This window comes from Ischnura elegans, chromosome 4 (genome assembly GCF_921293095.1).
Source record: "Ischnura elegans chromosome 4, ioIscEleg1.1, whole genome shotgun sequence".
In the NCBI taxonomy this organism is placed as follows: domain Eukaryota; kingdom Metazoa; phylum Arthropoda; class Insecta; order Odonata; family Coenagrionidae; genus Ischnura; species Ischnura elegans.
Window position 1 is genome coordinate 62732717 of NC_060249.1, and position 23416 is coordinate 62756132.

A 23416-nucleotide genomic window follows, 5' to 3' on the forward strand; every position below is an offset into this window, starting at 1 on the left:
TTAGCATTCAACACTGTAAATCATGGGACCATACAGAATGTGTCACTCTGGCGTTCCAGAAAAGCGACCTTCATTTCGTTCTGAGATCTTCGGTCGTTGGTGTCCACGCGGCATAACACTCATCTGAGCCATCATTCTTAGTTATGCGTGTGTTAGGTTAGTATTTTACTTATTTAATTAGTTATGAAGTTGATCCTTTGGGTAAAATCGAATAAAGTAGGTTTAATGTTTAAATATTGTTCTTCCTTTTAAATATTGTCACCATGTACATTGATGATAAGCCTCAGTTTATTTGATCTAGACTTTGGCTTAGGCAACTTGATGTTAGTCTTTTTTATATGATTAAACTTCATTCTCTATACCGTACAAAATTTACTTTACACAGCCAACTCTTTGCTGACTAGGCAATTAATCACCACCTTATTTATTTAAGCATCAGTCCCCTTACTTTGACATGTGAGCTAAGCTTGCCCAGCCTGGTTCTCTGTGGGCTGCCCTCACTTGTGTGGACTGAACCTTGTGCAGATTACAAATGAGTTGTCTATCCATCTAGTCTTGCCAATACACTTTAGTATATCTATTTCTCTTTACTTAGTCCATTCTTTCAAGTGCTATTCAAAATCCACAAAGTAAGCAGGTAGGTCTTGGCTTTCTTGCAGCAGACCTCTTCCACTCTATACCTTACCTGAAACCAAACTGATCATCACCCGAGTGAATTTTGGCTCTTACCTCCATTTGTCTTGTAATAGTCATCCAGGGACGCCAACTTACAAAAAATATTGGGGGGCCCAAACTGGAGATCTTGCCCCGGGAAATTTTATAAGTAGTGAGTTTTAAGTTTTTTAAGCATTTTAGAAGAGTCATATGATCAACATTAGAACCCTGATAACTCGAATCTCGATATCTGGACACTGCAGGGAGAATCGACAAGCCTGACACATTTTTTCCTCACATCCATGATGAATTTTTGAGGGGGCTCGTGCCCCCTCAGGCCCCATGAAGTCGGCACCACCGTAGTAATCATCAACACTTTAACAACATCTGCATGCTATATTAGACTATTAGTTCTATTGTCTCCTCATTTTCTGGCTTTCCTTTTTTTCATTATTGGAATTAGAACTGCCATCAAGAAATCCTTCGGCTGATATTCCCGCTTCATTTATCCTTTATACAAGTTCAAAAACCTCCTCTCAGATTTTGCTAAGTTCATCTGTAGTTCAGTTTGGAAGTTGTATGTGCTCTCCACTTGCCTTGCCTTCCCATCCCAGGGCACTCCTTCCATTTCCTTGAATTAAATACCCAGTCTGAGATTATCTTAATTAATTACAATTTATTTCTGATTGTTCAATATGTCTTGCTTATTCCCTCTATCATACAATAGGGTGGTTTCCTATTATTTTTTTATTGCCTAAATCGAAAGATTATTACTCCTGCAGTATGTATTTCATGATTTTAGATTTTTATATGACGATATCTATTTTTCGCGATTAAATGAAAAGTGAAAATTTTCAAGCGCGCGAAAGCGCGACGGGTAAGTATTAATGCCGGGAAAAACTCTGGGTGACGTCGTTCTGCTTCCCGCTGCCGCAAGTGAGGTGACCTTGAAGTGAGGCTCTGAGCGCTACCATGCTAGCTGGTAGTGCTTGCCTTAAATAAGGATTATTTATACCTTATCAAACAAAGAAAACTTTCCGACCTTAGCCAGTTTTAATAGGTGATTATTAAGACATGTTTCCCTGAGCTCTATGCCTCAAGCATGGTAATCTCAGACAATGTAAAACTCCTATCTACTCGTATAGAAACTAGTTCCCTGTGACATCACGTGGAGTGGCATCGCATAGGCGCCAATCTGGCCTTTTTCAAATGAGGATAAAATTGACCATTGCCATTCGTTTAAACCGGTATTTCTAAAACCAAATAATTTGTACATTATGAATACACTAATAGTGGGCAACGAATCGCAATCAATGCCTTTCGTTTTCTTTGATGAAGGAAACTACCCTATTACAAAATATTCTATTCTATCTTCCCTCCACTAATGAACTTCTTCTCATTCAGTTTATGTCCTTGTTTCTTCAACTCGATCAATAAAGACCAAAGCTTCATTATCAGTAAGATGCAGAACCTCTAGTAAAGAGAGCAGTGATGTTTGGCCTAGATGAAGCCAATCAAAAACAGCTCAAATAGAGGAGAGTAGTTTAAAAACCGTTGATTGAACATTGTATCTAATCTCAGTCCTGTGGATGTTGGTAAAATATTCCTAAAAATGTGGCTGCTATGAAGACGATGATCTGATTTTAGACCTTAGGTGCATTTACCTTTAGCCCCCGTGTTCAGCATGGTGTGAAAATTCTATATCTAGAGAAAAATCTTTGGATCATTCTTTTCATAGGGTGATTTACCTTTCTTTAGGAACAGTAAATTCATATTTGTGGTAGCCCACATGGCCCAAGTGCTAGGGTGGGACTCTTCAGTCCTTCCCTTCTGAGCTTATCCATACCCGAGAGACATCTGAAGTTTCTATCATGTTGGCAGCTCCTTTTTTCCTTCCTCTTGTTCCCCCTTAGTAAGGTCTGGGAGTAAAATCCTCAGGCTTATAACCCTAGCCTCAGGAGTGTATCCCCAGGGTAGTAGTTGATCTTTGGGGGGGTTATAGACTTCCCCATTGGGTCTAGACACACATAGGATAAAATCGAAATTTTTGGAAGTTGCCACACTGTGCAAAAATATTTAGATATAATTTCCAGTATATTTACCTACTTAAACAAATTGAAACTTAGGGCTTATTTTACACACTTTTGGTACCTATGTTACAATCCAGTGAGAGATTACCCCCACTTAGCACCCCCCCCATCCCAATCCTGGATCCCCCTCTGCCAGGGGCCACCCTGGGTTTCGTTTCTATTGCCCTTTTCACCAAGCCTCATATGTTTTCTGTGGTAATCTATTGTTTATTTCCCTATGAATCCTTTTGCCTTGTTGCTTATGTATCTTCTCCTGCTTTTTTCTTATTCATTTTCTGGAGCAATTAATTTATTTTCCACCCTATCGTAATCCTTTTACTCCCCTTGTCCATTCAAATTCTTTGCTGCTTTGAGTATACATACCTTTTTCAACCCTTTCCATCCTTCCTTTGCATCCTAAAATGGGTTGCAATCATATTGTTGATACTGGCTCAATGCTCTCGTTTAATTAAGCACGAAATTAATAGTTTCAAACAATTATAATTGAGTATTTTCTTCCAATGTTAATTATTTAATGTCCTTAAAAATCGAGAGTATTAAATAAAATGTCGAAAAGGCTGGATACCAGGAAAAAAAGTTTTCATGGTGACTGCTAAGTGAATCCAAAAAATGTTTGTTGCCATTGTTCAGTAACTAACGAATTGAGACCGCATGTTTATGGACAAAAAGTGCTTAAAATGGTCTCCCCTACGACCTTCAGAAGCGCACTCCTCCAGAAACACCCTGTTTATGAGTAAGGCATTATTTCTCTCACCTCCGCATCACTAAAGGCCTCTATACACGGTGAATGATCATGCTGAATGATCACGCGTGAACATTCACAGTATCATGCGAGCAAAATAGAACATTTTCTAATTTTCACTATATGATCGTGTGCATGACGGTTCATTCGCGAATTTTTCCGTTATACACGGCGAATGATTTCATTCGCATAATAATTCACTGTGTATAGCGGCCTTAAAAGTCAATCATTCAAATTCACCGAAAATTCTATTCCCAGGCTAGGTCATCCCTTGTTATTTAGCTTCCGCGTGATAGAGATCGCGCGGGCCCTGGTGTGTGATCGCGCATATTTGAGGAATGGTCTAGGAATGGCCTTTTCAGTCAACAAGGTGAAAATTACAGCCTCAAAATTCTATCGCCGGATGTAACATCTCAGTTTGTGAAAAATAAGCTCTTGACGTGCGGGCTTGCCCGAATACCGGATGTAGGCTGAACTCGGGCCTCTGTGTAAATTTTTATGCTTCTAAAATATTTCTACCTGTCGCTTTTATGCTCTAGCCTAACCAAGGATTCAGAGTCTGAATTGCTTAATCAAAGTCTAGTTTTAAGGTGGTTGAAACGGTAATCTGAGAGCTAATATTTAAAGCTACAGCTGTAAGTATCGTGCGAGGAAAAGAGTTACTTCCAAAGACTTGATTCGAGAGGCTATAAACTTCGCCAAAATGCAAAGAAACTTCAATGGAAAAGATACTTTCTCGCCCCCTACCCCCACGCGTTGAGAAGACTCACGGAACCCAAAGCTCAAAAAAGACTTGAGCTAATTAGAACAAACCTGACTGAAATACGATCTCTACGAGGACCACTTCGGCGTATATTAACAGGTCCATTTTGCATGCTCATCGATGCTGAAATGGTGGTGCGATACGCACCCATGGGCGTACCCAGCGAGCGGCAGCTGCTATCCCCTTGAAGCAAAAAATCGCATAAGTCTTTAAGCAAAATCAGTACTGAATTGACATGAAAGCTCAACAAATTTTCTTCAAACCCACGAAAAATGATATGTATTGGTAGGTACATGATATGTTACTAGATTAAAACTATTTTTTCAAGGAAATAATCTCATAAACTAAAAAAGCGCTGTTATAATTTTCTTAAAATGTTGGTTTGAATTCACCTTTTCCATGCTAAAATGTCACAACTTGGCTTGCCCCCCTAGACCATGGCTTGCTCCCGCCTAGTTATGTTCTTGGGTACGCCCTTGTATGCACCGAAGCAGCAAAATTAAATCCGGGCTGGAAACCCCATCCCGAAACGAGCGAGATATCTAACTCCAATTCTGACCTGAAGATGCTGGCGGGATTGCCGACGAAGCTGTCGTCATCCGACATGAAACTATGCGGTGGAAACCCGGAAACCATGCTCTGTGACCAGACACGTGACGTGGCGCTTCAGCCGTCCCCTCTCTGAAATTTTTCCCTTGTGGCGACTACCAACGATACGTCAACTAAGGGGACCTCTAACTCAGAGGCAAATATGCTCTGACACAGGCTCGTGATGGACCTCTTCTTGGGCGGTGGACGGCCATGGCCAGAGGGCGTCAGCACTATACAGGGGGAGGACTACTGAAAATATCCAGAATGAATTATATTAATTATGATTATTGTTTTGTTTAATCAAGACGGTGTTAATTATGCTTTTCAATGAGACATCATTGAATTCAAGTTAACTGCTTAACTGCGTAATGTAAAATTTGTCAGTTTTGGAGCAGGAGGGCGCCAAAGATTTCCAGGCTGGAAGGCGCACCGGGATGTGTCCCGGCGGCCCAGCACTGACACTCCATTTTTCGATAATGTTACATCTGATGATATCTGCCAATAACCAACGAATTATGTGGACGACTTAATAAAATATATGGTTTTCTGATGCGTGCGAATTGGCAACAAAACATGTGTATAGGCAACCCGCACAAATACCAGGCACCCGCAACACCCTCGAAGCAAATTTTTGGCTGCGTGACTGCTTGTGATGTCTGCAGAAATTATTTAATATATAATTTTTGATTAATACATTTTATAATATAATTAATACATTTTATCGATTAGGTTTCTTGATCTTTATTTAGATCATTTGTAATCACATTTTACGTAGGAGAAGAAGATCTATGCGTTCATTTCTGATTATAGGGCAATTTATATCATGTTTCGTAAGACCATGTTGTGCTGGATTGAATGTCTATAGATAACTCGATGAAGCATAATTTTTTCACTTTTATCATGGTATATCGCAAAATAATGCGTATGCGAAGCTTCAAATTGATCCGCGCATTATCAAGTAATCGCACCTGCCACCTTAGTCTAAGGGAAACCGACACTTGACCTCGGGGCTAATGGTACCGCACGCAAGTGATGATAATGCAGTATGTTAAATGTTTGAATAATCTCAGTCGTGAAACCTTGAATGATGTAATGGACTCCATAAAAGTCTCCATAATAATTTCTCAGTGAATAATACCTTTCTTCGTACATGTGGCTGCACTTAAAAATAACATAAATTTTAAGTATAACTTTAAGGTGGATAGAAATATTTGGTGGAACTGTGGAACTCAGGAAACGTAATCACATATAGACTAATATCATATGTCCCTCGATTAAAAAAAATACAGTGTTATAAGCGTAATTTGACAGGTACATAAATTATAGGGTGGCCATAAATGTTTTGGCATAGACTGGGAAATCTTAGTATCGGGAGGAGGGGGAGAGGAGAGGGAGTCCTGAGTGAAGTCCGAAGACTTATAACCTTACTCCATGGGAATTCATTTGTGAAATCAAAACAAATATTATTTTTAATACTATTATTATACGGTGGGATGCGTGGAGGGGAGGTGAGAAGCACGGTGGTGGGGGTCCGACAAAGTAGAGGTGCGCTACTACCTCTACTATCATTGCTGCCGCAATTTTCGATTCCAAGTGACGGTTGACGGTGTTTTTTGATAATGCCGCTATTTGATTATTGTACGTTGAAGTTGCTGAGAAACTTTTTCATAGTAAACTCATATTGCCGTATTGTGCTACGCTTTCGTTCATCGTCATCTCTGATCAACAATCCTGGGATTTGTTTGACGCAGCTCTCCACTCGGTTCTCCTATCAGCTAATCTTTTCACACCTACGTATTTCTTCTCTTTCACACACTTCTTTACTTGTTCCATGTATTTTGTTCGAGGTCTTTCTATTCCGTTCTTGCCTTCCACTTGTCCCTCAACGATTGTCTTCATCAGGCCATCATGTCTCAAGATGTGGCCTATAAGGTTATTCCGTCTTCTTGTTAAGGTTTTCATGAGGCTTCTCTTCTCTCCGGCCCTCTTAGGACTTCCTCGTTGCTAACTCGGTCGATCCATTTGATCTTCATCATTCTTCTGGAGGACCACATTTCGAAGGCCTCTATCCTTGCTTTCTCCGCTGCGGTCATTGTCCATTCCTCACTTCCGTATCGGAGCATACTCCAAATGTAGGTTCTTATAAATTGTTTCTTTACTTCCATATTTAAATTTCCCTCTGTAAGCAGGTCTTTCTTTTGATGGAAAACTCTCTTCGCGTGGGCCAATCTGCTGATAATGTCTTTCTTGCTTCTCCCGTCACTAATTATCTTGCTTCCCAAATAACCGAATTCATCCACCTCTATCAATTTTTGCTTACCTATTTTAATGTTAGTCTTACGCTTTCGTTATAAACTGTTATTATAAAAACATAATTACCATAATTTTTTGCGGGAAACTGGGAATTGTAGAGGATTTTCGGAAATTAACGGGACGCCCACAAAAGCGGTCTAAAAGTCGCCAAACCGGGACGTATGGCCACTTAAATTAAAAAACTCTTCAATAAGGGTCTTTGTCCAATAACCGGCATTTCAGTTGCTATTTATGTTCCCGCGGGGGTTACGTGGAGGTCAGTCTTCAGTTTTTCGAAGTTTCCGCCACTTTGTTCAATCGAGAGGATGGCTTTTTTTTAGTAAGTTCTAACTGAGGTGAAAGTCCTGTTGTTTATTTTTTTTTACCTATAAATAACGTTAGATTATTTCTAGAAGCAAACACTATTGATGATAAACAACTGTAATTCGAGTAAGTTTAACAAACACCAGGCGAATAATTTGTTGCATTGGGGTTTGTTTTCACAATAAAAAATACGGCCAATGTGGTGGTAGTCTTCGTCTGTTATTCATGGAAGGCCTTTACAGTGTAATAAGATAATATGAGTTTTAAAGGGATCAATTCGTAATACTTAACGTGATGAAGAAGGCGTGATATCTACTTGACGTTTGGATTAAATTGTAATGCATAAATCTCCAGGCAATCAATTCGTGGTGAGCTGGACACAGACCTCTTTCGTGAACTGTGGAATAATTGAACATACTGAGTACACCTGATGGTACTGCGTGAAAAGTTGTATTTTTAATAGTTATTTTTTAGTGTTCGTGTCTGTCGCTGCGAACTTCTTACAAGTAATTCAAGTAAGTTTTTCAAGTTATTTTTATTAGGAAGAAAGATCTGAGGTTTTCCCGGCGTCGAGTTATTTTTATTAGGTTTATATCCTTCTCTTTCGTGATTAACTTTCTTACACTTCACCCTCTAAGTCTGCTGTGCATCGCGAGTTCCAAATGCAATTACCTTTTCAATTACTTTTTTCATCCTTATCTAACATAAGAAGTGTTATATTTTGTTGGCGACAAAATATAATGCTACTCATCATGAACTTAACATGGTTAATCTTCCACTCGCTCACCGTTTCAATTCCTCATCTACCGTGATTTTATATTATTATTAATGCTACTGCAGTGGTCAGGGGCGTAGCCAGAACGATGTGTTGGGAAGGGGGGGCGCGGCCTGGGAGATCAGGGGGTAGGAACCATGGGGGGCAAATGTGAACATATTTATGTTTAGAAAACGCTATTTTGGCACTTATAATCACACAATTAATGGGTCGTCGAGGAGCTGTTTGGCTAAAGCATATTTGCGGAGTAGAATAAATTTGTTTTATAGTATATTCTGCTAAAATTAATTGGTTTTGGGGGAGAGGGTGCACGTGCTCCCAGTACCCCCCTGGCTACGCCACTGGCATCCACAGATCCTCCTCGCTCAAGTATAAACATTCACTTAAATATTATTATACTCTTCCTCTCTTTCCCATTATGGATTACTTGATAATCACCACCTTTAGAATAGTACTCTTAAGCCGTAGTCGGCGGATTTGGGGGAAAGGGGCTCATGGAGCTCTCATTTATCACCCTTTTCTAATGTTCGGGTGTCTTGGATGTATCCACCCAAATGTATTCTTCCTTCAAGTAAACCCCCCGATAGTTTATTTCCTTCTAGCGTAGTTTCCTTCATCATAGAAAACGAAAGGTATTGATTGCGATTCGTTACCCACCATTAGTGTATTCATAATATAAAAATTATTTGGTTTTAGAAATACCGGTTTAGACGAACGGCAATGGTCAATTTTATCATTTGAAAAAGTCCAGATTGGCGCCCATGCGATGCCACTCCACGTGACGTCACAGGGACCTAGTTTCTATATGAGTAGATAGGAGTTTTACATCGTCTGTGATTACCAATGCATGCATGAGGCACAGAGCTCAGGGAAACATGTCTTAATAATCACCTATTAAAACTGCCTAAGGTCGGAAAGTGTCCTTCTTTTGATAAGGTATTTATAATCCTTATTTTAGCCAAGCGCTACCAGCTAGCAAGGCACTCAGCTACCTGCTGGCATCCTGTGTCGTATCAGCGCTCAAAGCCTCGCCCCAAGGTCACCTCGCTTGCGGCAGCGGGAACCAGCACGACGTCACACGGAGATTTCCCGGCATTCATACGTAGCCGTCGCGTTTTCGCGCGCTTGAGAATTTTCACTTTTCATTTAATCGCGAAAAATAGATATCGTCATTTAAATATCCAGAAGCGTGAAATACGTACTCTAGGAGTAATAATCTTTCGATGTAGGCAATAAAAAATAATAGGAAACCATCCTATTTCTACGTTGGATCAGGGGCCGTATTCTGTAGCTCCAAACCGATCGGTGCGGCACCGATTCGTCGGGTGCGACGTCACACCGACTCCCGGTAAGAAGTCGTGCGATTCTGTACGAACCCGGTCGGTGCGGCACCGACGAGAGGACGGGAGATCGTCGGTAGCCGTACCGACAGCAAAGAGGTGTCGGTACGGCCACCGACTAGTGGGTTTCATGAATTCCCCGGTGCGCATTGTACGTTTTATTTTGTTTTTACCTCATCACCGAGTAAATAATGAGGTTTTCTCCAATGTTATCTTTTTCTGCCCCTTCGAATACGCCTCTATAATTCACTGTGTCATCATCTATATTAATTACCTTGACAGAAATATAAGATAATGGTTAATAAAAATGAGGTTTGCTAACATATAATGACTTTCTCTCATTTATGTTACCGCACTTTCACTCGCTTGTAATGGGCTTTATTTCTTTCTATCATCATTTATTTGCTCCTTTGACATAAAAAAGATATTTTTGATTAAATATGAGTTTTGCCGCAATGTTATCACTTTATATCACTCTGAATAGGCGACTGTTATTTCACTCAATCATCAATTTGGCGTTTCTCTCGGCATAGAAATAAGATCTTTTTATTTAAGTATGAAGTTTGCCACAACGGTATCAGTTTCTTTCATTTGTAACGGGCAACTATATTTCATTTCATCGTCAGCCATTGATCCCCTTGACGATAAAAGAAGATATTTGTTAATAAGTATGAGGTTTACCGCAATATTATCATTTTCTCTCACTTGGAATGCGCAACTTATACATATGTATTTCACCCAATCACAATTTATTTACTTCCTCGTCATTACACTTCTTTTAATTGCACCCAGCTCCATACTTTTATAACAATTTCCTAACTTGTTCCTCTAATATTACATTTGCATTTGAATCCTACGTTCACGTTCCATGGTATGCTATTTTCGTCTGCTACGGTGCCAATGGCATAACCTTCCGTTGATAACATTTATACGGAACTTACTTAATGACAACTATATTACCAAATCATGAATAAATAGCATTATACGGAACCAATATTTAAAAAAAGAAACTACGATCTCAAGGATAGTTTCAATAATTCATTCCAGCAACAACAATCTCCATCACATACAAACTTTATTGTGATGTTGTAATATTGTTTCCTTCGATTCTGTAGGTACAGCATTACTACCACACATTATATAAGCATTGTCAACAACTTATCCAATATCGTTGATCTTAATCTAGCAATAAGTCGTAATTTCCGCAAATAAAAAGATTGAGAATGACGACAACAAACTGTGCCAATGAGTCTTCACTTGTTTTTACCCTTCTCTCATTGGTGGAGACACGTGAAACTTCGGATATATTCGGATTTTCCCTGTTTGGGAAGGAAGGGGAACCGTACCGACTGGTTTGAAACCGACGACCTTACAGAATCGCTGAAAGTGTCGTCGTCGGTGCGGAATCCGTTGTCGGTACGGTTTGATGTCCAGTCGGTGGGCTTGAAAGGGAAACCGACCGGTGCGGCACCGACGAAATACAGAATACGGCCCCAGAGCGGAGTTGTCCTCGGTTGGATGCATATCCAGAATGAGCCTCGTAATGAACGGTTTTTGGATCATTTGTGAACATTTTTTATTGTATTGTTAATTTTTTATTTATTTCCTAATATTCAGTTTGTACTTGGAAATAAAAACAGAGCGTCACCTGTAGATGACTCTCCGTCATTGAGGTCAATCCGTCCTAATTTAATTTTGTTGGAAACCTTTACTATTTCTAATTCGTCTAGTGTTGTCTCTCCTTGAATTTTAGACAACATTTAGTTCGTATCTTGGAATAGGCGCTAAATGTAGATCTCAACTTACGCGTCTGCGCTAGTAAGGGCATAGGTTGGCGAATTTTTGCAACCGTCGTTAAAAATGTGTTGCCGTTAAGGACGAAATCGATCGAAGTTAAAATTTATTTGGTAATAAATTCAAAATTAATGGCATAATTTTTCCTTTCATCTCGATTGTTCTGCCATAACGAGTTTATATCTATTTTTATTTTAAGTCGTTCTTATATTTTCTAGTTGTAATCAGATTTTTCCTCTGCGTAGAAAAGCATTGCCTTACAGCCTCTTTAAAAATGCTAACTTGTAACTGATATTTGCTGAAAGTTTACTGTGGGAAGCCTCTTCTTTGTACCCGTCAGTCGTACAATCGGAAGAACGCATTTTGAAATTATTCTGAAAATGACGTCTTCTCGTACCAACCTCCTAGACGCGTCTCATCTCACAAGACGAGCGGAGATTTTCAAGATTAGATTTAATTAATGCTCATAAATCTTTTCTGCAGCCGATGAAGTATCGAGGGATCAAGTTGAGTCTACTTAAACGTGCACCACGGCTGGATATCTAAACGGTGCGATTCCTGACCCCAAAACTTAAAAAAACGTTCCCGACGGAAACCGCGAGTGGTTAAGGAAATTCCTCTGTTGTAATTGGGCAATTCAACGCACGCCAGCATTTAAGCCAGCACGCACGCCTCATTCACAGAATGAAAATCGGATTTTCCTTTCATCACGAATTGTCAAAAATTGATATATGTGTGTGAACCAAGTAACGCTGATAGAGCGGATCCAGACACAAATTGAAATTCCATTTCCTTGCCCCAGGCGACCAACAAGTCTGCCCAATATTTTAAATTTGCCGCTTGTGATGCATCACGTTTACGTAATCGCACGCTTACAATAGGGTTGTTTCCTATTTTTTTATTGCCTAAATCGAAAGATTATTACTCCTGGAGTACGTATTTCACGCTTCTGGATTTTTAAATGACGATATCTATTTTTCGTGATTAAATGAAAAGTGAAAAATTTCAAGCGCTCGAAAGCGCGACGGCTAACTATGAATGCTGAGAAAAGCCCGTATGACATTATTCTGGTTCCAGTTGCCGCCGTTTGAGGCCACCTTGGTGCGAGGCTATGCGCGCCGCTACGATGCAGGTTGCTAGCAGGTAGCAGAGTACCCTGCTAGCAGGAAGCGCTTGGCTTAAATAAGGATTATTAATCCTTATCAAACGAATGAAACTTTCCGACCACAGGCAAATTTAATAAGTGATTATTAAGAGATGCTTCCTGAGCTCTGTGCCTCAAGCATGCATTGGTAATCTCAGACGATGTAAAACTCCTATCCACTCATATAGAAACTAGGTCCCTGTGACGTCACGTGGAGTGGCATCGCATGAGCGCCAATCTGGCCTTTTTCAAACGAGGTTAAAATTGACCATTAACATTCGTCTTAACTGTAATTTCTAAAACCAAATAATTTGTATATTATGAATACACTAATGGGTGTTAACGAATCGCAATCAATGCCTTTCGTTTTCTTTGATGAAGGAAACTTCTCTATTGCTGTGTGACTTCTTCTGAAAGCATTGCTCTTGCTTACTCGTAATATTTACCCGAGCGTTGAAAATAAATTCCGTGGATGAAGCTCTGTTTCAACCGTTTTAGAGTATTATCTCAATGAAAGCTTGTTCCACTTGTTCCAATCATGGAGTCTGTTTAGGAGATGTTCGAGCTCCCCCAGACTAAGTCACGGGCGTTTGAAATTCACGCTTTCAGTGTAGGCGGGTAGTTTCTTTCTCTGTACCACCTAGAACTGGGTGCGAATATTAATATGTAGGTTTACAAAGCTTTCATCGATGACCTTTTTACCAAAATTTATGCTGTCTACCTACTAGGTAGTCATGTTCCTCCTACCATCGTCAAGTCGTAGCGAAACTTGAGCTTTGGTTGGGAATCGAACTCTGGCCGCCCGCGTGGTAGGCAGAAGTTCTACCAAAGGGGATTCTATAATAGATGCTTCTTTCCATCCCATAAAAGGCTGATTTCTGTTGTCATTCGGTAGATTTTTTATCGGTTTTCAAAAATGTCCGTAGGGCGGCGATGAGTGCTCCGCGATCCACTTTTTTTCATTATTTTGCGGTATATTATTTGAAATTACTAGGAATAGCGTTGAAAAATTACGACTGTGATAAATCACATCATCAGGGGTGTACATTTTGGTTGGCAGCACCGATTGTAGCTTATTTCTCCTTGCAATCCGGATCGCTTTGCCTGCCAGCGACGCGAGTGGCGACTTTGACAATCCCATGTAAATGCGCGCCGGTTGACAACACATCAGGAGGCTAATGTGAGGCTGCAGCCCATGGACGGACTGCGCTATGCACTTCCACCGGTCGGGCTGTACGCCGGTGAAGGCTAGGACAAATGAAATTTGAGCTCACCCTAGACGAAGCCAATGGCGTGTGATATCACTTATTGAGGGTATGGGGCTAAGCTCCTTTCCCTTAACTAACTCGCATTTCTGGGATTTGAAATTGGGGGTTTACTAAGGCTTTACCCTGGAATTGAATCTCGGACTCTTTGATCAGTAGCTAAGCGCTCTACAGTTAAATTATTACGTCTTGCAAAATATGTTTTCCTATTGTCTTTTGGAGGGGCTGGTGGGGGGGGGGGTGGGAGGAGGGTCGTTCCCTCCTTCCACCTAAATTTGCTTCTACTATTCCGCCGCATAAAGTGTGTAAGCTGTTTTGACCCACAGCTCATGGTGCAACAGGATGGACTTTTTTATTTTTTCATGCCTAGAATGGCTCATAAAAAATTAGGGTTCTTTGACTGTATTGGACATTGATTGTGTTATTTCTCATGAAAATATACTTCATTTATATGCATACGAAAATTTTAACGTAAAAGTTTTCATTGAAAAGTGGCTGGTTAGAGCACTCCCAAGTTATTAAACAGATCACGATTAATTTCTTCTCAACCTTAGATTGAGCTATTAATTGTCGTGTAGAGCGTTAAAATGTAGATCTGTGAGCTGCATAGTTGTGGTTTTCCCGCGTGCGTTGTAAAGTACGTGCATGGCTAGGAGGATACATTTTCGTGCTTCTCTCATGTTTTTCCAAGGCCTTCAAAGTACCGCGAGGACCCATCTCAGTACAAATGCTGGAGTTTGATGCGAGAAGAACTCGTAAAATTTGTCCACCGCTGTGATAAATAAATAAATTAGCTGTCACACTGGCCATATCTATAAGTAGCGTACATTGTCCATAATATTCAACAGTCCCTCATAGCGACACGATGGTTGAACAAAAGGACATTAGCTTTGGTCAATGTCTGAGAGGTTCATAATCTTTTGATAACTATGCTTGGATTGTCAAGGAGGTGTCAATTGATTTCTTTGTTGGCGAACGTTTTTGAGCATTTATCCCACCCAAACAATGTACTTTATAATACGTACTCAATAAGACGGCATTGAATTCTTTGCATGACCGTTGTTAAGCCTAGGCAAATTCAAGCGATAAAAAATCGTATTTTTAATCTCTTCGCCTTAAGCCTCTTCTCTTCAGGTATGAAGTTGGCTACGATAAACTCTCTTGCGAAATATTTTCAGGATTATTGCGTGTATTCAAGAGTAATTTACCTCCAGTTTTCCTCATAGAATGTCCTTCGATAAACTTTTGTCCTTTTATCTCTTTATCTTTTACTATCAGACTCTCCGTGCATTAATTCGAAGATTATGAAAGTGCATTACTCTGGGGCAAGTACCTTCAAGTTGTCTTCGTACATCGTTGTTGGATAAAAAATGTGTCGTGTCAGGGAGGAAAAAAATCTTGTGTTCAATTCCTGCATGGTGTCTTATTTATTTTAAAGCTGGGTGAAGCGATGGCCTTTGGCTGATTACGTCTGGCAGAGGTAGTGCTGTAACTTAGACTATATATTTAAGATCTTCTGGAACACAGAAAGCCATTGAACCATTTTATCATCACGCACTTGCAACCAAATGTGCGAATTTTTTACATTTCATTGTAATGCATTCCATACGTCAAGCCATCGCTTTTTTTGCGTAGTAAATCTGACTGTGGGGGATTTTTTAAGGTATGATACTGATTGCATGGGGTGAATGTGTATCCAATAGAAAATTAGAACTGGGAGGATCTGTAGAAACTGCAGCGTGGTAGTTTCCACGTTTGCTTTTCACTTGACCGACCACTGTTTATTTGTTAAGTAACATTATCTGTGTCCATTATCATTGTTATACTATGTAACGAAATATCTCTAACAATAAAACCACCATTGAAATCATCCATTGCAAATTCTTCAGACGCTCTAACCATTTAGGATTTCCATGCAAAATTGGAACTTGGTATCGCAAAATAAATCATTTCACATTACTTAGAATTCTTGAGCTCTTTGCTGCTAAAATTTTAAATCTATCAGTAAGTTTTTATTATAATAAATTAGATGCAATCAGTCTTACCGGGGATCGGGTTGGTGTAATAGCTAGAGCACGAGTTGGTGTGTTCGCTTCGCACCCAATGGGCTCGGGTTCAAATCCCGGGGATGGCAGGGAATTTTCATAGACTACCCGATCTCTGCTTGAGTGGTATGTACAGGGTACTTCAAGTTCAGCACTCGGACAGTCGTAGGGGAAGTGAAGCCGTGGTCCCCTTGGCACCTTTCGTTAAGAGCAGACTAATGCCTACGCCTGGTTTCACTCCACCCTTACTTACTATTTCCTCATGGTGCAAATGACCTCAGCTGTCGGTCGCCTCCTCCAAATACCATGCCACCAGTCTTACCTGTAAATTTTAACTTATTTTTAGTATGGCCCGGTTATTTCGAAAATCCTCCCGGTGTTCTCTAATCCATCCCTTCCCCTCTTAGTGGAGTTAGTTTTCTCTTATTTGTTTTATCCGTAACGATGCAACCCCCTGTCTCATCCTCATTTCCTCCAGCTATGCTGTTTGTCAATTCTAATAGTAAAAAAACGAGACCCGCATTTTATACAGTCAAATGCTCAATGGACACATGTACTACCGTTACGATAAAGTTGAGCTGGACACATATTGATAGTCCATTATGATTTTAAGAGATAGATTAACATAATCTGTAGGGTTGTAAAAATAAAATATGACATTTACAACGAACTGTGGGGCTGCTAGATTTCTTGACAAATCGTAACTCTATCAATACTTTCTTGGTCCAATTCGTCATTCATACATATAAATGGTCAGTGGCGCCAACTCCATGGGGACTGAGGGAGCCCGAGCCCCCTCAAAAATTCGTTATGGGTGTGAGGAAAAAATGTGTCAGGCTTGTCGATTTTCCCCGGAGTGTCTAGATATCTAGATTCGAGTTATCAGGGTTCTAATGTTGATCTTATGACTCTTCTAAAATGCTTAAAAAACTTAAAACTCACTACTTATAAAATTTCCCGGGGCAAGATCCCCGGTTTGCCCCCCCCCCCAATATTTTTTGTAAGTCGGCATCCCTGTAAATGGCAGTGGATATGGAGGTATTGACCCGGACGGGAACCCTTGCTAATTTGTATGCTCATGTCAAAAGAAAACTAAAAAAATGGGAAAAGTTTATGGATCTCTATGTCCTGAACTAATTCAAAGAATTAATATCATTTGTGCAATATAGTGAATTCCTATATTCCCTATTCAGTGAAATAGTTCACGATAGCATAGCATATCTTATGGAAGATAATTATTTGACATTGAGTATGCGTCTTCACTATACTTATGTGAAAAGGCACTGCTTAGGCAAAGAGAATATTTTCAGGTACAATTTGGTGGAAGTCTAGCATAATAATGTAACAGTGACAACAACTGACCGAGATAATATGGTGCACAGGTGTAGTGATTATTTCTATTACGATTTAGAAGTGCTGTAACAACAGCCGTCATTTGAAGTTTTCGGTAGCGTATCATACATGACGAAGTTTTTATCGCTGAAGCTCGCGTCATACGCCATTATTAATATGCCGTGGTTATTTGTTAATGCAATCTCCCCCCGTGCCCATTTAGGAGGAAATATTGTATTTATTCCCATTGCGTAGAAGAGGATTCCGTAACTTCGACTTTTCCAGGAAAATAGTAGATAGAAGGCGATAAGAAGGGCACAGCCCTTAATTGTTGTCAGTTTTCTTGGTGAGGGGCCACTTATAACTGAAGATAAGATCTGGATTTTGTCTCTTTTCATCGCTGAAAACAAAGATATGGTGTTTTAATTTCCTGGTGAAGAAATCCCATCAGAATATTTCGTGTGAACCAATGAGTCATGACGCAAACACGAAGGATACTTATCCCTCCTGCCTGATCGTTTGTTTATCATGACTTATTGGAGTTATTACTCGTTTAAAAATTGCGCTTTAATCTTAAAAGTTTCAGGCCAAATAAAGTAGACCCTTGCTAACACAACATGCATTTTGAAATTGAAAAATCTTCCCCGGTATTTCGCGGAGTTAAAATGTATTTAATTTAAGATGATAACGCAAGTAGTTAAACAGACTTAAGGAAGCATTTTAGTTATAGCTGGAGTTTCATGAAAATTTGTGTAGAATATGCAAGCCATAATGTTTGAATCAAGCAATCTTTTGGCGACCGCCTCTTTTCGCTTAAATATAAGAGCATTTTTTACGTTATCTACGGAAAAAATCGTGAAAATAGCGTCGAAAGAGAACGCTATTCCGTGAAAACGATTGCAAAACAAACATGTACGTCGTAAAACGATTTATGAGTAGAGATAAAATCTACTTATGGTAGGATTTTATGATTAGGAGAGAGGTTTGATGGACTTTTGAAAAAGTCTGAAGGAGCTCTTTTCTATTTTTCCGTTGGAACATAATCGGCGACTTGAGAAAAAATACTTAGTATTTCACAAACAAGTAAGTTTTAAGCATGGAATTTTACTTGAGTTTATTGCTTGATTTTATCGTGCATAATATTTGTGTATGCCCACGCATCTAAATGAGAAGCTATCGTTTTTTTTCTAAAAAAATATATTTTACTTCATTAAATTTCAATTTCAGAAAATGTCATTCTATTTAAGCGCTGGCAAGTTTTTAGCTGTATATACAAGTGAGAAAAGGTACGCAGAAGACAAGGTAAAAACATCCTTTATTAATATTGAAAATTATTTGTCAGCAATTTTAAATTTATTTGATTAGCATTTTATTTATATTATTAAATATGGGAAATATGGAATAGGAAGGCTTCATCATCGTTATGAGCGACGTTATTTTTTACACTCTCAGTCTTAGAGGTACACTACAGATAAGCTCGCAACCAGAAATTGTTTCAAAAGATGGGAATCTGAAATTTAGTGAAAATTGTTTCATTCAAATTTTGTGATACTTAATATTTATGTTTACATTCTCCTTACGTACACACTACTCCTATATCTTAAAAGCAAACTTTACTCCGGGGAAAATTAATGTAGAACACCCAAAACGTTTTTTTTACGGGATAAAAGTTTTTTTTTGCGCGTGCAAAAAGTTTTAAAGTAAAGTTGAAAATTTTTCGCAGTGATTTTTGCACTTGATTCCAATTGTATTATTTGTCTTGAGTGTATTCGAAAATACCGAATGTAGATATTTTTACTCAGTTTTTAGCCGCAGTGAATAAATGACTTCAAAAATATGCCATACAGAATTACTGTATGGCATACTGTATACATACTGTATTCAGAATTACTGCTTTGATTATTAACCGCCTTATCTTTTACTACATTCATTCACAATTTTTTAATCTTTTTTACCCCCTTGGTGAGGCGGACTCCCTATTTTAATACTAATTGAAAGAAACTTTTCATACTGCGTAATGCATTAATGTGGAAGCCAAATTTATATTTTATTGGCGAATAAATTACTTTATCTTGTCAGTGCTTCTTTTCCTATGGTGTAGATTTTTATCATTGTGTAAAATTTTTTGAAACTCAAAAGATATGAAGGTATATCTTGCGAAGCATTTCATTTGCCATCATCGGGCGTAATTTTGTTCCTTGATGTTTGCATCCTATGTCGACGTTTTATATGACTGATATCAGGGTTGATAAAAAGTTAATGAAAAGCTCCGTGCATGTTTCCTTATGTTTCAACCGTGTATAGTTCTGCTTGAAAAAAGTGCATTGTAGATCGTTACACTTTAAATTTTGTACCGCAATTTTGCCTTTTGATCGTTTTCCTGTTACGGCAAAGGTTTTGAGTTATCGGAACGATTATTCCTCCGTATCCTATTTTCATACGCGCTTCTGGCAGAGAGGCAATCTGGCCGAAGTTTTGCAAATGAGTAAGTTTTTTCCATTCTACTAGGATTTTCTTGTTTTCCTAAATTCATCAAATCTATTTTCAGATATTTTGAATATTTTGACAGGGACCCTTTCAAATATTTTTATTCGTCAGATTTTTGCGCACATGTAGTGGTTCCTCTTCTTCCAGTTTCTTTCGAGTGTTCTCAGTTACTGTTTTTTTCAGTTTAGAAGTTATCCAAAAGTACCTATTAGACATTGTTCAAAATTGTTGTTCTGTTTATGCCATTGTGTCGGCGATAGTAGTAGAGAATACGATTTTTCAAAAATATTGCCGTGTGCCTCTTCGTCTACGTTTCTCTTCTGGTGAAAATGCCCTTAAGATCGTGGAAATCAATTTTCTCTCTGATAATATGTCAGATAGGATTTGAAACCAAAATTTTATTTTAACAATGGTATTAACGTCGAAGGAAATTTTTCTTTGCCAGAACTGCTCTTATACTCCAGAAATAGTAGCCGTGGTTAGGGACGGATCCAGGATTTTTTTGGGGGGACACAAGGTCTGACAGGTCTTCTAATATTTGAGATTAAAAACGAAATACAACAATTACTGTAGAAAATATTCTCTTTATTTTGGTATGAGAGTTATTAACATTAAATAAGTGATTGGGGCTCCTTAATACACAAAACAAAAAAAGTAATGCTTACCGTATAAAAAATCTTATCTATTTTTAAGCGTTTGAGGGGGGCACGTCCCCCTGTGCCGCCTCCTAAATCCGCCGATGGACGTGGTCGCCAGTACCACAGCTCCGTTAGCACTTGCACCTGTTGATATATAATAAAGTTTCTTGTTTTTTTCTCATGAATATGACTCGCTATTTCCTCAATCATGGAGCTAAGCGCACTTTAGATTGATTGGTAAATATCTATTTTGAGGATAAATCAACGGTGGTATTGTCTTGAGTTAAAGTTAGGCAAATAAAAATAGTATTTATATTTTCTATTCTGAAAGTGGGTTATCATCATACTCTTTGAAACTAGGTTGAACACGTATTGAGTTACTAGAGAGAGATAAAAGATGTATTGTTTTCGAGTGAAAGTTTTCTTCGAATTTCCTAGGTCTCGTTCCGAATCACCGCCAGCGATATAATAAAACTAACCCTCAATGTCTCACTTATCTGCTGCCGCTCTACTTTCGCTGTCTATAGTCTACCAAAGAGAACATCCAACAATAGGGTGGTTTCCTATTATTTTTTTATTGCTTTAATCGAAAGATTATTACTCCTGGAGTACGTATTTCACGGTTTTAGATTTTTAAACGACAACATCTATTTTTCGCGATTAAATGAAAAGTGAAAATTTTCAAGCGCGCGAAAACGCGACGCTTAAGTATGAATGTCGGGAAATATCCCCGTACGTCGTATTTCTGGTTCCCCCTCCCGCCCGGTGAGGTGACCTTGAGGCGAGGCTTAGCGCTGATACGTCGCAGGATGCTAGCGGATAGCTGAGTACCTTGCTGAATGGTAGCGCATGGCTTAAAAAAGGTTTATTAATACCTTATCAAACGAAGAAAACTTTCCGAACTTAGCCAGTTTTAATAGGTGATTATTAAGACATGTTTCCCTGAGCTCTGTGCCTCATGCATGCATTGGTAACCTCAGACGATGTATAACTCCTATCCTCTCGTGTAGAAACTAGGTCCCTGTGACGTCATGCGGAGTGGAATCGCATGGGCGCCAATCTGGCCTTTTTCAAATGAGGATAAAATTTGACCCTTGCCATTCGTCTAAACCGGTATTTCAAAAACCAAATAATTTGTGTATTATGAATACACTAATGGTGGGTAACGAATCGCAATCAATGCCTTTCGTTTTCTTTGATGAAGGAAACTACCCTATTGGGCCTGGGATTTCACAGTTTAATAGTTCTCGACGAATCATTCACGAATCACTCCCGTTATTACGTCATAAACGAAATAGTTTTGACAAAAATGGGAGATTTTTTTTTCTCTCGTACCAGGCCACGTAAGCTTAATGCGGGCCAGCCAGGAACCTTCTCCGTCTTGCTGCTGAGGAAATTTCTATTGTTGAAAAGAGAGCCGCCGTTTCAGGAAAGGAATCGCTTTCGAGAGAGTAAGCAACTGCGGACCACGCGAGGCCGATGCAAGGAAGAGAGATAGGTATCTGCGAAGCAGCGACCCACTTGGCTGGAGCGCCTGATGTCATCAACTTCTCTGCAAATGGTTAAGGGTTTTCGATTTTTTTTGCCGCGAACAGCTCGAAAAACGAAAAAAAAGTGTCTCTTTGTTTTTTAAACTCTATAACAATCAATATTAAAATAAAATTGAAAGAGCATAATTTTTTAAAGATTCTATTAATTATTAGAAATTGTATCCTTGTTTAACTATTCAATAATCGTTCTTTCTTCGTAGTATTCTTCTGTAGACGATCCTAGTCAGTATCTCCGACGCACGCTTCTGGACCTAAAATTTTTACATGTCTTCGCTCTTTTTCTCTTGGGAATCGGGATGATGGCATTCATTTCGCAGCCCTTTTGTATCACACCTGGTGTTTATATTTCTCATATGAGTTTGTACAGCTGGTTCAAGGACTTTTCTCCTGTATTTGTAATCATTTATGTCGAAATATCGTTAATTCCTGGTGCTCAATTTAGCCGCAGGTCTTTTAATTCTGCTTCAAGTTCTAATTCTAAAATTGGGGCTCCTATTTCATCTTTATCCACTTCCTTTTCGTTTTCAATCATCAGTTCTCCATTTCTGTTTCAAAGGGACATCTCATGGAACGCCACTTACCGTGAATAACTATCCACAGCTAGTTTCTACTTTACAATGCACAATACTGTTCTGTTCATCTTAACAAATATTCTTCATCCACGGTTCTCTAACCTCGCTTTACGACAAATCTCGTTTCTTTTCCATTGTAACTATTCTGTCCCTCCTCAGTTTTTGCATTCTTGTGCACTTTATTCTTTATCCAATATGATCTAAGTCCTTCTGCGTGATCCATGATTTATTTCTTGACGACTTGTCTTTTACCAAAAACTTCTTAAGCTGCGGTCTGTAGTTCACTTATAAAGTGTTTTCCAACTCTCTTTCTCTGGTATCTTGTTCACCACCTCTCCTATGTTGTTCTCCACTGCTTCTTGGTAAGCCAGTTGATGTTTAGGCCCCTTCAATTTTTCAGCATGCCAAATGCTTTTCACAGCTATCATCGGTTTTTAAAATTTGAGGTTGCATTTCATCAAAAACAGTTTATGGTCACTATCAACATATTGCAAGAATTTATCGGGATCGGAACGCATAGTTTTATCAACAGTCTGGGTAACTTTTACTTGTATTTGGAAGTTTTATCGAATTAGTTTTGATACCTAGAAATATTTGCTTAAAAACTCTTCATTTTCTCCTGTAATTGCTCTTTTAAGTTTTAATTTAATTTAATAGTTCTTTAAAGGTTATTTTTAACGATATATTTGCCCTTAGGAGCAAGACTATATTTTCTCCCAAGAAAGACGCGAGAGGGTTTTAAGTCTTTTTTAAACTGCAGTTTAATTTATTTTAAGTATTTGATCCTGAGTTTTAGCTAAACTGTTTTGTCTAATAACCGTATCACTTAGTTTCTTTTGGCATGCAAATTATTCAGTACCTACTGTTATGTGACTCGGCGGAGAATTATTACTGAGGCCCCAAATATGTCTTGCATTGAAGATACATAATGATTATCCTTTATGCGTTTAGTTATGTACGAAGGGCAGATCGTTGGGAATTCTTGTATTGAAGTGCAGGAAGTAGTACAAAATATTTA

The 23416-nt window shown here is 38.9% G+C and overlaps 1 protein-coding gene across 1 annotated transcript in view; it reads left to right on the top strand.

Moving 5' to 3' along the window:
• The window catches only part of LOC124157582 (solute carrier family 28 member 3-like), a 64102-nt gene that overhangs the window by 289 nt on the left and 40397 nt on the right, over positions 1-23416 (top strand). The window contains exon 2 of the mRNA XM_046532426.1: positions 5-156. The gene's annotated coding sequence lies outside the window, so the exon portion shown is untranslated. The remainder of the gene's footprint in view (positions 1-4; positions 157-23416) is intronic.